The sequence below is a fragment of the Cydia fagiglandana genome, chromosome 9 (assembly GCF_963556715.1).
Source record: "Cydia fagiglandana chromosome 9, ilCydFagi1.1, whole genome shotgun sequence".
Taxonomy (NCBI): domain Eukaryota; kingdom Metazoa; phylum Arthropoda; class Insecta; order Lepidoptera; family Tortricidae; genus Cydia; species Cydia fagiglandana.
This window is the reverse complement of record NC_085940.1, coordinates 6126059-6143180: the sequence shown is the minus strand read 5'-3', so window position 1 is coordinate 6143180 and position 17122 is coordinate 6126059.

Genomic DNA, 17122 nt, shown 5'->3' with positions numbered 1-17122 from the left:
AGGATTGGTAACTTTAGGATTAATCGGTTAACCCCTGCTTAGAGGGATATTGCATATTAAGAACTAGCCCCGCTAAAATATATTTAGATAGCCATAATCTTTATTACAAGATTCTGGCACCTGGCAGCTGTTTATTAGTGAAGGTCCGAGGAGCCAGCAAATGCTATGAAGAGTGGCTAGATTGAAAGTTGATTCTCTAGGTTTAAGAGGCTTATTCCTTAGAGCGTTCACCGATTTTGCGAAACAACACACAGTTGACAGCTGGCAACTGTGGTTGCCAGCTGTCACCCTTAATATCCAATTTTCCACCCACAAGATGGACAGACGACCTTGTTAAGGTCGCCGGAAGACGCTGGATGCGGGTCGCTTCCAACCGGCACGTATGGAGGTCCAAGGGGGAGGCCTATGTTCAGCAGTGGACGTCTTATGGCTGAGATGATGATGATGATGACCCTTATTTTATCATTATAATAGAGGTCACTGAAAAATATCAATCATGTGAGTGGATATGTATGTTTATATCTATCGAACACCCAAAACAGTGGCGTGAAGAGGTGTAATTATATCTTTTTATTAATAACTTGTGGAAGAGGCCAAGGCTAAGTTTAATAGGTACCTACATATTTTATAAGTACCTACCTAATTGTATATAATAATTTTTATTTATTTAATATGCCTAAAACATGCCTATATCTACCTCATACTCTGTCCATGCACTCAATACCGTACACTATTTAACTACATAATTATTAACTATTCAACGTCGTGTGCGAACATTTAGACAATCCAGTGATAAACCAACCTAATGACTCCCAAGTCTTGTAGCACCGAATACCCAAAACGACGTAAGCGCCGTACAACATTAAAGACAATATAACCTTCTACGACTAAGTTATAAAGCGCTGCATAGCGTAGACAAAACGACGTAAGCGCCGTTGAAAGTTGTAGGTAATATAACCTTTTATAAGTAAGTAATACAACGGGCCAGTGTGCCACTGGGTGCGCTGTATCCTTCTCCGCTAACGGGAATTAGTGGTTTGTGGTAAATAAGCGATAAGCGAACAGCGGGTAACATTTTGTGTTAATTAAGTGGGGGCTAACGCAAAGTTGTAGTTTTAATTTAACACGTTTTTATTAAGGGTTATTGCCATAAAAATTATCACACGGATTGTAGACTAGGTACATTTGCAAGGACATACTCCAATCAAAACTTGAAAAGTTAAAGTTAATCCGACAGAAAACACCACGAAAGCATGTTTAATTTTCATTTATATTCAGTTTTATATCGTTGAAACAGGTTGCAGTAAAAAACAGTATAATTATGTAACTAGTGATATAGCCGAGGGATCTGGCTAGAAAAATTGTAAAGAGAAGTAGATTTTCAGAGCAATAGTAATAATCCATGTCACGGAAATATCTTCCATCGCAAGTTTCGCCACGAAACGCGCTATACCTACTTATTTTTTGGTTTTCTTTTAATTTCCTGGCTCAACGCTCCGTTTTAATATGTATATGCAGCTTTTAAATAAGTCCCTTGAAACGCTTCTCGCTCGTGATTTGGACAGTCGTGTGAAAAAGCTGATAAGTGCTAATAAGCTCTCACATTAGGGCAGCTCGCTCACTGTGTTACGTATATCGGCCCGATTCGGATTTTGAAATAGACATCTATTAGATATCTTTTAGACATCACCAAGATACGATAACGATATGTTTAAGATCTAAAATCTCAAATTTGACATTTGCGCGATTCAGGAGCTACTCTTGAACGATTTCCTCAGGATATGACTTAGAGATCCAATTCACATCTAATAGATATCTTACGCTATCTAACGTAAAAGTGACATTGGTTGCCCGAGTTGCACTGCAAAAGAGAACTAGTTGATATCTATACATGTAGTCTCTTGTGAATATCTTGAAGTTCGAATACGGCAGTATCTCATCGCTTTCTTACAGTAGACTTAATCGGACTTTAAGTTTCAATTAAGGTCACGAAGCATGCTGCTGCGAGTATGAGTGGTTTAATCCAATATATGCAGTCAGTCAAGCTTGAACTTGTATAAGTTATATTCATATTTACAGTTGAATTTATATTTAGTAAAGTATGTTAACGGGTTTTGTCTAGCAATACCTTATATACACTGAAATACGGTTTTGCTTTTTCGGAGCAGTGGGACACTAAAATAGACTAATAAAAAAAAGGAATTAGTCAAATCGGATCACGTGGATTGGATATAGGTGTACATGACGAACACATTTAAAATATAAACGAATACAAAATCTACTCCTTCTTAAAACTGAAGTCGGTTTAAATATAACTGTTACTATTATTAAGTTTAAGTTGAAGTAAACTTATCGAATAAATACACGAATAAAAAATGTTATTCAATTTTTCCAGGCAACCAGGGTTACCTGCTGTTATACAATACATTTAATTTAATCCATGTTATCTTAAAGCTAATGCATTTCGTAACTCGACAGTTTGACAATAATTAACTACCAAAAAAAACTCCAAATAAAGCTAAATAATTAAAAATAAAAATCGTCTTCCAAGTCACTGCCGATGGGCAATGTGCCCAGAAGCACAGAATAAATAATAGTACTAGGTACAGAAGACTCACTCTCTAACAAAACGCGTCTGTCACGATCAGCACAGATATGGCCGCTAGGTGGCGACAGCGCCACGCGCGGCTTATGGCAAACCCCAAAATTGGGGCCGAACGGATGTACTTTTAGCTACCTGTAGCAAAGCGACGAAATCGCGGAGTGAGACACGCCTGCCAGAAGGCTGGCCGCATTGCCACGTTGAATGGCTACAAGCATTCCTTGAGCGAAATGGCCATCCTTCTGGTCACCTGTGGTGTTTATAAGGTTCGTCGCTATCCCCTAATTACTTTGTGCCACGGGTGTTTTCTACAGAAAATAAAAAAACTGACTAAACAAGAAAATATATAAAACTAATTTGAATCTCATCAGGAAACAGAATGAGCGTCCGTCTGTACGGAGTAAAAACGTAATGCAGGCGTCCCGGGTGCCTGATTCCATTTCGTCATTAGCTAGCACCCGAGGCTAGTGAACAGAAAAGACTGACAATCTCCGTATAACACTATTTTAAAATCTCAATAGGGGACAGAATGAGCGTCCGTCTGTACAGAGTAAAAACGTAATGCAGGCGTCCCGGTGTCTGATGCCATATTGTTATTAGCTAGCACCCGAGGCTAGTAAACAGAAGACTGACAATCTCCATATAACACTATTTTAAAATCTCATCAGGAAACAGAATGAGCGTCCGTCTGTACGGAGTAAAAACGTAATGCAGGCGTCCCGGGTGCCTGATTCCATTTCGTCATTAGCTAGCATCCGAGGCTAGTAAACAGAAAGACTGACAATCTCCATATAACAATATTGTAAGGCTAGTTTAATGAAACAACGACATCTTGGAAGTGTTCTTTATTCGTATAGCGCTATCTCTTTTTAACCTATGTGTTTTTACATATGTCTATCCTTATTTCTCTAGTGTTGTTATTACCTATCGAATGAGAGTATTATGGTTCGACCTAAACATCGACTTTGCCCTTACATGCCCTTTGAAATTTAAATTGAAAAGAATATTTGTATTGTTTTAATTTTAAATTTCACATTTATCTTACCCTTACATGCCATTATTTCAAAACTATAACTTTAAATTTAGAAAAACATTTTATTATTACATAAGTTAATTTACTTCCATTTAATTTGGGCGGGCCTGAAACTGAAACTACTTATACATTACCAACATTATACAACTCAAATTACTGAAACTTTAATATTGTCAAACTTGAAATTACAACTGTTATAAACTTATAAATGAGAATCATGTTATTTTACTTTATTGTTACACTTCTTTGTTGAAATCATCATTACTATATATTAAATTTGTTTCATACATTTCCAAACATTTTTATTTCTATCTGACCTTAATTTGTCAAAACTTATTACCTTTAACTATTATAAGCAATATATATATACAGCACATCTTTTTTTGTAACTTTTCTTCTTTTTAAATGTTTTTTGTTTTTAAATCTAATGTTTTTTTTTTGAAGCGACCTATATACTTACAGCAATTTACCAAACGAATTAATGTCTTATGTTAGACTCGTTATATACACTAATATCTAAAAAAATTACACTACATATCATGCAATAGTTCATTAACATTTACTATTATACAAATGGTTTTGGAGTTGGTGTCCTTTTTCTAATAATTATTTACAAATACATCTCAGTCACTATTTACAGATTTGCTTATTTTATTCGGCACTAGGTTAAGTTTATTAGGTTAAGTTCATTAAGTAATTATTTACAGAGCATGCAATATAACATTATACACAAATTTGTTTGTTTTTTTTTTTTAATTCCTCTCTATACGCACAATACTACAGTCTTTACCCTACTATACACGCCTATATACACTTAAAGCTAGATATGTACATATTTATAGCAAATTCTTTTTATTTACACATTCTGGCGCTTCGCAAACTGACTTTCCATTCCTTTACTTTTTTTTTCCTCTTTTTAAACTGAGTTACGGTAAAAATAAATTATTATGTAATTACTGGACTGTTTACTTTTAAATTAATTATGCAAAATATTACTGAAATTACTATATATTGAAAAACAAAATTGATATCTAAGACTCTTACGTAGGTACATAGATTGTATACTATCATGGAATATAAAAGAAATACATATATTTATATTGTCAAATCCGGTTAAATATCATACTTGTATGGTTTCTCAGTGATGCGTCCTCTGTTGGTTACATACTGTCTTCGTCCTCCTGTATGACTGGTTCCATCACACTCCAGGGTATGGGTCACGTCCGTGGTCTGATGATCCTCCGGTATCTGGTCACTATGGGAGTTTACATCATCGCTGTCATCATCCTTGTACTGGTCACTATTAATATGGTCATCGTTTTGTGTATCTGAAAAAGCTGAAAAAGAATCTAAAGAGGGAGGTGGTGTTAAGGGTTTCAAAAACTGTACATGGACTATCTTCTTCTTTGTGGGTTGTCTGACATTCTGTATCTCATAGCATACTGATCCTACTTTCTTTACTATTTTGTATGGTCCCTTGTATTTTGGAGTCAACTTATGATCTTGTGGTTGGGGCCATGCATATAATACATATTCACCTTCCTTGAAGTTATGTTCTAATTTTCTGAGGTCAAATCTGATTTTATTTCTACAATGTTGCTCTTCTATTTTTTTGTTTGCTATGGTTCTTGCTTCGGATAATAAATCTAACTGATGTGTCCGGTCCATATTTTCTTGAATAGTTCCTATGTGAATTTCATTGGGTGGTATTCTAGGATGATATCCGTGTAATAAATAAAATGGGGAATATTCTGTTGTCTTCTGTCTTGATGTATTTATTGCTAATAAAGTATTAGGCAATAACTTGTCCCACTCTGTACTATTTTCCAATGCCATTTTAGTCAGAGTTGCAATAATCGTGGCATTTGCTCTTTCAATTAATCCGTTGCTCTGAGCCGTGTATGGTGTTGTGGGCAGATGTTGTATTCCATATTTTGTGAAGAAACGTTGAGTTGATTGACTCATAAAACATGGGGCTTTATCTGAAATGTATGTCAATGGTGGACCATATACGTAAATAATATCCTTTTCTATTGTGTCTATGACATCACTTGCTGACAACGAGCTTGTGGGCTTAGCCATTATGTACCTAGTAGCATGGTCTATATGTACCAACATGTATATGTTGCCGGAAGTGGTCTGTGGCAATGCTACTATATGGTCAGCTGATATTACCTCCATGGGTGTGTGTGGTATCGGTCTTGTACCCATTAATCCATAAGCCAATTTTGTTCTTCGATTGGTACTTGCACAAACAATGCAGGCATTTGTGTAAGCTTTAACGTCCTTGTGCATTGATTTCCACCAATATTTTTGCTTGATGCGTGCCAATGTTGATTTCAAGTCCATGTGTCCACTGTCATCATGTGCTAACTTTAATATTGAAGATCTTAAACTTTGTGGTACTACAATTTTCTCTTTATTGTAAAGCTCTTGTTCATTGACATGTATGAGAATATCGTTTTCTATTTTATATTGTTGTCTAATTTGTTGCAAATGGTGTGTTGTTGGGTCTAAATTTAATTTTGTACATATTAATTTAATGAAATTGTCCTTATTCTGAGCTTGTTTTAATTTTTCTTCATTACTTGTGACTATCATCATACATAAATCTTCTAAGGGATATCTTGACAAATGATCTGCGATACAATTTTGTTTGCCGGGTCTGTGCACTGGTATGAAATCAAATGGAGCTAAATCTACAACATATCTGGCGAATTTTCTGTTCATTTTTGATTTATTTATAACGTACGCTGTCGTGTAACTGTCCGTGATAAGTGTAAACTTTGTGCCAAGCAAGTAAACTCTAAATTTTTGTGTAATAGCCCAATGAACTGCCGTTACCTCTAGTTCATTGATGTGATATCTTGTTTCTGTATCCTTCAATGATCTGCTGGCGTACTCAATCACTTTTTTCTGTCCATTTTGAATTTGAAGCAAACACGATCCTATTCCACTGTATGAGCTGTCAGTTTCTACTATGGTTTCTTCTGCGTCTTGGCGAAAATATGCTAATATTGGTGACGACGTTATTAATGTTTTTACTGATTGAAATGCGTTTTGTTGTGTTTCTGTCAAAGTCACTTGTTTCTTTTTTAACTCTTGTTTTTTTTCTATGGGCAAATTTGCGTTTCGTTTCAACATATCTGTCAGTGGTTTTACAATAGATGCATAATTTTGTATGTATTTTCTAAATGTATTTGTGAAACCTAAAAATGATCGAATTTCAGAAATTGATGTCAAAGTTTCGTATCTACTCACTGCAGCTGTTCTTTGTGGATCTGGTTTTTCTTCATTGTGACCAATTATTCTTCCAAATAGTGGTAGTTCTGTTGCTAAAAATACACACTTTTCTTTGTTTAATTTCAATTTTTTTTTCTGTGTTGCAATAAATACCTGTTCCAAAACTGACAATAATTGTTCAATATTATGTGCTCCTCCTGAAATGTCATCATAATACAAGCGTACTCCTTGATCATATAAGTGTCCATATGTTAAATTGATTACTTTTGACATAATCGATGGTCCTCCGACCATGCCAAACATGACTCGCATGAATTCTACATGATGATCCTGTGTTATTACCGCTGTCTTATAAATATCTTCTTCTTTAATTTTAATATTGTGATATGCATGGTAAATGTCAAGTTTAAATTTGTATACAAACTGAGATATTACATTTATTATGTCATCCATTCGGTCTATAGGTTGAACATTGTTTTCTGTAATAGGGTTTATAGTCTTTGAATAATCTACAACTGGTCTGAAAGGGGTTGTACTATGAAATGGCTGTTCTACAACAAACATTGGTGCAGCATATGGGGAATCTGAATGTCTACATATCTTTTGCTCAATCCATTCATCTATTGTTTTTCTTAGAAATTCTCGTTCTGGTTGTGGCAGTCTATACGGTTTACATTTAATGGGAATGTTATGTTTTAACTTTATTTCTAGTTCTACATCCTGAAATTCTCCTATATCATTCTTGTCACTTTTAAAAATATCTGAATACTTGTCAACTAAATTTGCAACTTTTTCTTGGTCATCTTGTGTAATTAAAATTTCCTGTTTACTAATGCTTATGGGTTTCATACAACATGCAGTTAAAGTATTATCCTGTGTCAAACTGTCAAAATACTCTGTATGCGTAGGCGTAATGATACATACTTTGCCATCTGGTTCATGTATAATTCTTGCATATACCGCATTTTGCCAATCTTTTCCTATTATCATATCTACTGGTAAGTTTTCACTGATTGCTATCTGAGGCATAATATAGTCAATTTTTCCCACCTGTAACCTCGCTGTAATCCATCCAACGGGTGTGATCATGCTCCCTGCTACCTTGTATGAGCCTTTCTGCCATGGGTATACTTGCAGGTCACTTGGGAGTAGCTTCTTATCCACCATGGTTACCACCGATCCTGAATCTGGGAGTGCTGACAGTTCTATGTTGCTGTTAAGTATAATTGGTATTAATGTTACACTTGGTTCATCAAACTGTATGCAATTAACTTGTTTTTCTTTATTTTGATTATTTTTAATACCTGTCGATGTGCTTGGGTTATTCAATTGATTAGAGTATGGTTTTGTAGCTACTTTTTCCTTGGGTGACTGTACATTGGATTGCTGTGACTGCATTTCACAATTGTATGAAACATGGCCTTTCTTTTTGCATCGGAAACAAGTTACTTCATCAATTTTGTCTACACTGGGGTTATATTTCGGTATGAAATTGCTTTTTGATTTGTCAAATGTTTGTTTACTTACTGATTCTTGCTGCTCGGTCATCTTACGCTGTACCTTCCTGATGTTGTCAATTGCTGTTGCATGATTGATGAGCTCCTCCACATTCTTACAGCAATGCGTTGCCAAAGGCGTTGACCACCGCATGTCTTGGATTCCTTCCAGTATCAGAGATACTCGATCGGGCTCTGGAATTAAACTAGGTGACTTTTCAAGCATCGCATTTTTGACATAAATGTACTCAGTAATGGTTTCATTCGAGCGAAGTATCCTTTTACTTTGGTATTGTATGAATTCGGCAAATGACATTCTTATTTTAAACCTATCTACGAGTTGCTTTTTCCATTCTGACCATGATTCTATTTTTTTTCCACAAACAGTATTCCAATTATAAGCTGGGCCTCTTAATCGCATGGATGCGTTTACCATTGTCAAGTTATCTGACCAACTAGCTAGTGCGGCTATACGTTCTACTTGCCTAACCCATTCAGTTGCATTTTCAGTGCGATTACCACCGAAAAGGGGAATAGCGTTACTAGTGTCACTGGTTGAAAAGACTTGAAAAGTAGGAGACATTTTTTGTGCAATTATTTCTTGAGTCTGTGCCAATTGAGTTAAAACTTCGGTTAAGGTCGCATTCGTACCTTCCGTGGACATACCTTCGTTTACTACCTGTGCTCGACTTGCTCGTAGTTCCCGAATTTGCTGTCTCATAGACTCCATTTCCAAAATTTGAGATGTACGACGTACCTTTTCTTGCTTCAATGCTTCCATTGTACCATCCTGTATTTTAGCTTTGTTGTCGTCGATAATTCTTTGATTAAATCATGTTTTAGGCCACTTACTGGCAAATAACGTAATGTCAATTCTTCCCGTAACTGTGCTACCGTAACAGTTTGAAAATCTTCTTCTTCTGTTCCTTCCATTATTTATGATTTTAGTTACTTTTGACCTGAAAGCTGAAAAAAGAGAAAACTTGCCGGCGTACCGAAACGTGGTACCGCAACGAAACGTGATGCGAGCTAGTTCCTTTAACGTAGGATTCGCAATCCGGCTACATCCGTGTTTTCACTAACGTTTATATACTTATTTTTACTTTATTACATGACTTTCACTATGAGGTCTATTAATTTACATTTATTTCACGTTTTTAACAACTTTAAACCATTATTTTTAATTAATTTGACGCAGCGCCATGTAAGGCTAGTTTAATGAAACAACGACATCTTGGAAGTGTTCTTTATTCGTATAGCGCTATCTCTTTTTAACCTATGTAATTTTACATATGTCTATCCTTATTTCTCTAGTGTTGTTATTACCTATCGAATGAGAGTATTATGGTTCGACCTAAACATCGACTTTGCCCTTACAATATTTTAAAATTTAAATAGGGGACAGAATGAGCGTCCGTCTGTACGGAGTAAAAACGTTATGCAGGCGTCCCGGGTGCCTGATTCCATTTCGTCATTAGCTAGCATCCGAGGCTAGTAAACAGAAAGACTGACAATCTCCATATAACAATATTTTAAAATTTAAATAGGGGACAGAATGAGCGTCCGTCTGTACGGAGTAAAAACGTTATGCAGGCGTCCCGAGTGCCTGATTCCATTTCGTCATTAGCCAGTACCCGAGGCTAGTAAATAGAAAAGACTGACAACCTCCATATAACACCGCATTCCCCGCATGCTTTCATTCATTTTAAGTATTGCATTTTAATTTTGTGCATGTAAAAACTATTATCTTATACTTATATGACTCCTAAACATTGAACTTGCCTAGCCCTGTCATAAGAACTAAAGTAAGTAGTTACCTAAATACAACGAAAGCATAATAAAAGCATTCGGGGCATTTCCTCATTAAAGTTCTATGGAAGTTACAAAAAGGATAAAAATAGATGGCGCTATTAAAAAAGAATTTCGGTATAATAATTTTATATTGCTTTTATTGTATTTTTGTACCTCTGACAATGGTCAACGAAGTCCAATTTTAAGTTATAAAGTAAATACCAGTTACAGATTTGTAAAATATAATTGTAATTAAATAAATACTGTAAAATTAATAATTACTTAAGCGCCATTTACAACAGTGAAAATTCAGTATTATTTGAAATTCTTTTCTATGCACTAGTCTCTTTACCGACAACAGTATATTTAATTGTTCAAAAATAAACCTTATCTCTTTGTATCAAGGTTCATGAATGGTCATTTAACAACGACGATAAAAACGTAATGCAAACATCCCGAGAGCCTGATTCCATTTCAAATTACCAATAATAGACCCTATCAACTGAACTAATCAATAATGGACCGTATCTTCTATGCAGTAAAGTTTAAGATAAAACGTAGTATGAGCTTGATTCGATTTCGTCATTAACTCGCACAACATAAGAAGCCAGTCTCCTGGGGTGGTCACTTACCAGTAATGGTTTCTCACTAGCATGCTCATTAACTCTTGCGATAAGGTTAAAATACGATACGAGAGTTACAAAAAAAATCGTCAATTATTGGCAACCAGAATTACCACAAATGTCCCAGCTTTTGTAAATCCTAAGTGATAGGCTGTAAGTAGCTGTCCGTGGGACATTCGACTACTTATTACCGCCACTTGCACCATTCTACTAACTGGTTAAACTATCATGGTTACCAGTACAATTGGCCACCTGGTTAACGGTTTAACAGGTTAACCCCGGGTTAGTGGGATGGTGCAATTGGTGCTAAGCCACTGCTATTATGCTGGGTAAAAAGGTGCCGCCTAGACTTACAATATTCCCGATTAAGTGCAGTATCCGTTCCGTTGCTGGTAAATGCGTCCAGGTTGGGCCGTTCCGTCATCTCCTCGTAATATACTTAATCACCAGTATCACCACTCCGGCGTTTAAGAGCCCTTCAACGTGCACACTAGCGCCACTGCTAAATAATCGTGATTATTTAAATTTGACGACAGGTATTTAAAGATGGGGGCCGCTGCGGACTGTATTGTGTATTTAAGTACCTTTTGAATACATCAAACTAGTTTTTATGTTGCTAGATTCGTCGTCGATCTAGGAACTCAAAACAAAAACGGCCGTTTTTACTTTGGACGCATGGATTGACAAATCCAGCAACATAAGAACTATTTTGATGTATTCAAAAGGTACTTAAATACACAATACAGACCGTAGCGGCCTTCTTTTTTAAATATCTTTCGTGAAATTTAAATAATCATGATAATTTAGTAGTGGCGCTAGTGTGCAGGTTGAAGGGCTCTTAAATTGTGGCCCCCACTCCGTGGCTAGTTTAGTGGGTGCCTCTATGGGTGCAAATGTCATAGGCATATAGGTTCGTAATAGGAACACGCATGGCCTGCCCAGTCCAACTTTAGCCCGGCGGTTTGGTTTAAGGAATTAAGACTGGATTATTTGAATGAGTGTACATAAAATGTTTATGTGAAATTGTTAATAACAATACCAAGTAACACAGCTGATTCACACCATGTTTAAATACCAAAGACACTAATAATAAACATAGCGACTCAGAGATTTGACATTTTAAACACTAACATTTCGTAGTAGCATACCTAGCGTGTTCAGATCGGTTAATGACTGTCATGTATTAGGTAGGTAGGTAGGAGACCGAGGTGAGTTGTGACAGACGAGAGTTGTATATTTGTCGATTTTTTGAAATCTAATAAATGTTAGTGAGCTCACAACAGTGTGCGTTTGTTAGCTCGCAACTTGAACTAACAAACGCGCGCTATTGCGACGTAGTTTTTAGGGTTCCGTACCCAAAGGGTAAAACGGGACCCTATTACTAAGACTTCGCTGTCCGTCCGTCCGTCCGTCCGTCCGTCTGTCACCAGGCTGTATCTCACGAACCGTGATAGCTAGACAGTTGAAATTTTCACAGATGATGTATTTCTGTTGCCGCTATAACAACAAATACTAAAAACAGAATAAAATAAAGATTTAAATGGGGCTTCCATACAACAAACGTGATTTTTGACCAAAGTTAAGCAACGTCGGGAGGGGTCAGTACTTGGATGGGTGACCGTTTTCTTTTTGCTATTTTTTTTTTTCATTATGGTACGTAACCCTTCGTGCGCAAGTCCGACTCGCACTTGCCCGGTTTTTTAGTTAATAGATTCGAAAAAATCGACAATGTCACAACTCTTCTCTGTCACAACTCACCTCGGTCTCCCCTACTAAGCATAACATACCGTAACGTACGTACGTAATGAAAAGAATAACCGCTTACTTTGGACACGTATACAGACATGACAAATACAATATTGTTAGAGGGATAATAGAGGGAAAAAGGGCAGAGGGAAAAGAAAAACAACTTGGGTGGATAACCTTAGGAGTTGGACGGGAATCGACGCTGCCGCGCTAGGCAGAAAAGCTGCGAATAAAGAAGAGTTCCGGACTGTGGTAGCCGACATCCGTAGAGGATATGGCACCTAAAAAAGAAGAAGAAGCATAAGATATGAACAGAGAACGCCGCCGCCTGAGACCCTGTGATAGAATGTTTTGCATTAATTTGCTTACCAAAATTACGACCATTGAGCGTTAAGGAGTTTTGAACTCGCTATGATTGCTTTTTTTTGTCATCATCTCAGCCATAAGACGTCCACTGCTGAACATAGGCCTCCCCCTTGAATCTCTATACGTGCCGGTTGGAAGCCCGCATCCAGCGTCTTCCGGCGACCTTAACAAGGTCGTCTGTCCATCTTGTGGGTGGACGTCCTACGCTGCGCTTGCTAGTCCGTGGTCTCCACTCGAGCACTTTTCGACCCCATCGGCCATCTTCTCTGCGTGCAATGTGGCCTGCCCATTGCCACTTCAATCACTCATTCACTTTTTTGTGTATTAAGGGTTAAATATTTACGCTACATGCCAGTGGCGGCGCGTCAAATATATCCATAGGCAAGCCGGGGCTAATTTGGCTTAAGTACATATTTCCTTTACAACTCTGCTCAAAAGTCCAAAAACAGGCAAGCCGGGGGGAATCGGCTTTTATGGACGCGCCGCCACTGCTACATGCTAGCCCCATATACTAAATAAGTCTTGCTGAGCTGAAATGCGCTGGTAATGTATGTATAAAATAATTAAATATGTGTTAATGGATTTGTTTGATCAGTAGTATTTGAAACGACACTAGTGTGCGAGACAATTTGAAGGGGCCCTGGCTCTGACCGTGTCTCCACAATAAAACAACTCACTGCAACTACAAAATATATTTTTCTCCACCAAAACTTACATCTTTATATTATCACAACTCAATCTCTTCTCCATTGTTTCTATTCAGTTGTTTCTTATCATAGATAATAATAGAGTAAAAAAGGAACCTAAAGAGTTTTTATACACCTAAATATACTCAACCTGTGTTCGGTTATGAACAACTAGCTTCAGCCTGCGACTATGTTCGCGTAGTCAAACTGTCAAATTACGATTGATAAGCTCAGTTCGCATTTAAAAATGTTGACAATGAGGTTGTGAAGATTTTGCTACATATTGTCAAGATCTAAATGTTGCAAAATACATTGTAATAACAGTATATTTCACCATTTTTAGGGTTCAGTACCGCAAAAGGAAAAAAAAGAACCCTTATAGGATCACTCGTGCGTCTGTCTGTCTGTCCGTCTGTCACAGCCTATTTTCTCGGAAACTACTGGACCAATTAAGTTGAAATTTGGTACATATATGTAAATTAGTGACCCAAAGATGGTCATGTTTTTTTTATAATTTTAAAATTCAAAGGTTTGAAGTTATTTAAGAAGAAGTTATTTAAGAAAATAGCCAAAAAATGATCACCCCCCCCCTTTATCTCCGAATCTACTGGGTCTAAAATTCTGAAAAAAATACACAATACAGTTCTTTACCTGTAGATGACAGTAATACCTATTAGAAATGTGCAGTCAAGCGTGAGTCGGACTTACGTACGGAAACCTAGAAACGCGAGTCCGACTCACACTTGGCCGGTTTTTCACATGTCTACCTATCTAAAATATAAATGATAGGATATTTTATACCTAACCACTATATCCTACCTATTATTCTTTAACCTTGTTTACCATTTCGTATAGATGCCAAACAAATAAATCAGGCTAACACTATTTGTTTCAACGTCCATTATTATGCAAACCAGAGTTTTCACAACACAGCTCCAAGCTAGTTTGAAATTCCTGCCAAAACTACAGGATGTTTCTTCCAACACCTGCTACGGTAATCCAGAACGTGACAACATACTTGTAGCGCGTGACGGGAATGGGAATGTGACAGGAGTTATGGGGATCACGGTTTTAATATTTAATAAAAAAAGCATGAGAAGGGTTAGGTAATGTTTTGCCGCGTGTTATAGGACAATCAACAGTATATTAAGTAGGTACCTACCTAATGAATGAATTATCTAAAATAAAACTAAACTAAACTAAATCTTAAAAAGGCCCCTGCGACAAGGTCCCCAAGAAGCTGGCTGCGTTACCTCGCTGAACTGCAAGAAGCTGGCTGCGATACCCCGCTGAACTGCAAGACTGAAGCGTTGAGCGAGGTAAGTGCCAGCTCTTGGATCCCCAGTTTGTAATTTGGAATTGTTTTTATTTAATGTTTTTTGGCTTTTGGATGTTAATAACATATATACTGAAACCAGCGTTTGATAACCGCAGCATTTCAATTATAACATTGATGGATTGTGGGTTGTGTTGTGCACCGATATAGATGAAAATCCAGCGTGTCACCTCAACGCTGCAATATAATTGCAATTATAATATTTAATTTCGAGCTAACTACAATAAAACTGACCAATGCTCTCTCAGATATCTTTATTTGATCAGTACAAGTAGGTACAGTCAACGGTAAAAATATGGGTGTAGACAACTTACTCAAAAATATGTCCCATAGTTCTTAATTCACTGACATAAGAGTTATGGGACATATTTTTGAAATGATTTGTACACCCATATTTTTACCGTTGACTGTACATGTTAAAGGCCGGCAGCGCACTTGGAACCAATGATAGAGAGACATGCGGCTCGATTCGGGAAATAAATTAGAGACTCACTAGATATGAAACGGTAAAGATATGTGACGTCCCACTGCAAAAGGTACCTTATGGTGACTGGCGCCGCGATTCGGGAAATTAATTAGAGATTCACTAGATATGAAATAGTGACGATATGTGGCGTTCCACGGAAAAGGGTATCGAATATCGGATGGCGCTAACGTCGCATAGCGCCGCAATAATATTGGAGCTGCGTTAACAATAGCGTAAGCGCCAACCGCCATAAGGTACCTTTACCCGTGGGACGTCACATATCTTTACTATATCGTATCTAGTTAATCTCTAATTCATTTCCCGAATCGCGCCGATGTTCATGTTCGATGATAGTCTGTTCGGAAAGTGAAGAGTCGTGGAATGTATTGGAACCCATAAGTACCCATAGGCGCCATAAGCGCTGGTGGCCTAGGGGTGAGAGCGTGCGACTTGCAATCTGGAGGTCGCGGGTTCAAACCCCGGCTCGTACCAATGAGATTTTCGGAATTTATGTACGAAATATCATTTGATATTTACCAGTCACTTTTCGGTCAAGGAAAACATCGTGAGGAAACCGTACTAATCCCAATAAGGCCTAGTTTACTCTCTGGGTTGGAAGGTCAGATGGCAGTCGCTTTCGTAAAAACTAGTGCCTACGTCAAATCATGGGATTAGTTGTCAAGCGGACCCCAGGCTCTCATGAGCCGTGGCGAAATGCCGGGATAACGCCAGGAAGAAGAAGAGGTACCCATAGGTCGTGGAATGTACCTATGAGTTCCAATACATTCCTCGACTCTTCTCTTTCCGAACAGACTCTAGGAAATTGAATTCACACAATAAAATCACCCAGTTATTCACATTACGCGTTAAACCGTTAAAAACCGGGCAAGTGCGAGTCGGACTCGCGCACGAAGGGTTCCGTACCATAAACCAAAAAAAAAAACGGAAAAAATGCAAAAAGAAAACGGTCACCCATCCAAGTACTGACCACGCCCGACGTTGCTTAACTTTGGTCAAAAATCACGTTTGCTGTATGGGAGCCCCACTTAAATCTTTATTTTATTCTGTTTTTAGTATTTGTTGTTATAGCGGCAACAGAAATACATCATCTGTGAAAATTTCAATTGTCTAGCTATCACGGTTCGTGAGATACAGCCTGGTGACAGACAGACGGACAGACGGACGGACGGACGGACGGACGGACAGCGAAGTCTTAGTAATAGGGTCCCGTTTTACCCTTTGGGTACGGAACCCTAAAAATCGATCTCAAGTTAACTGGCTGCGATCACGCGTCAGCACTTAATTTTTACAGCATTTGGTACCGACAGCATCGACTAGTTCTTTAGATAAATGGCGAATTTTCAAGTGATTTATTCTAGCTGCTTGTGAAATTGCAGCTGTTACTTTTTGGGACCACGTGTGTGTTCACAAAGTTTAAGGTATAAAATAACGATTTACTGAGATGTTAGTTCAAAAGTGCAGTTCTGTAGATAGTAAAGTTAATGTCTGCCTTTGATCTGTTTTTAAAACATTTGTCGTATAAAATCGGTAAAAGTGGAACTTTGAGCATTCCGAGGGTTTGTAGGCGCGAAGGTTAAACAAACTTTCCTGCCGAGATAAACACACAATTTTACACCACACCAACGCAAGGAAAATACTTAATTTGAAATGTTTTATACGTAAAAATATGGGTGTACAAATCATTTCAAAAATATGTCCCATAACTCTTATGTC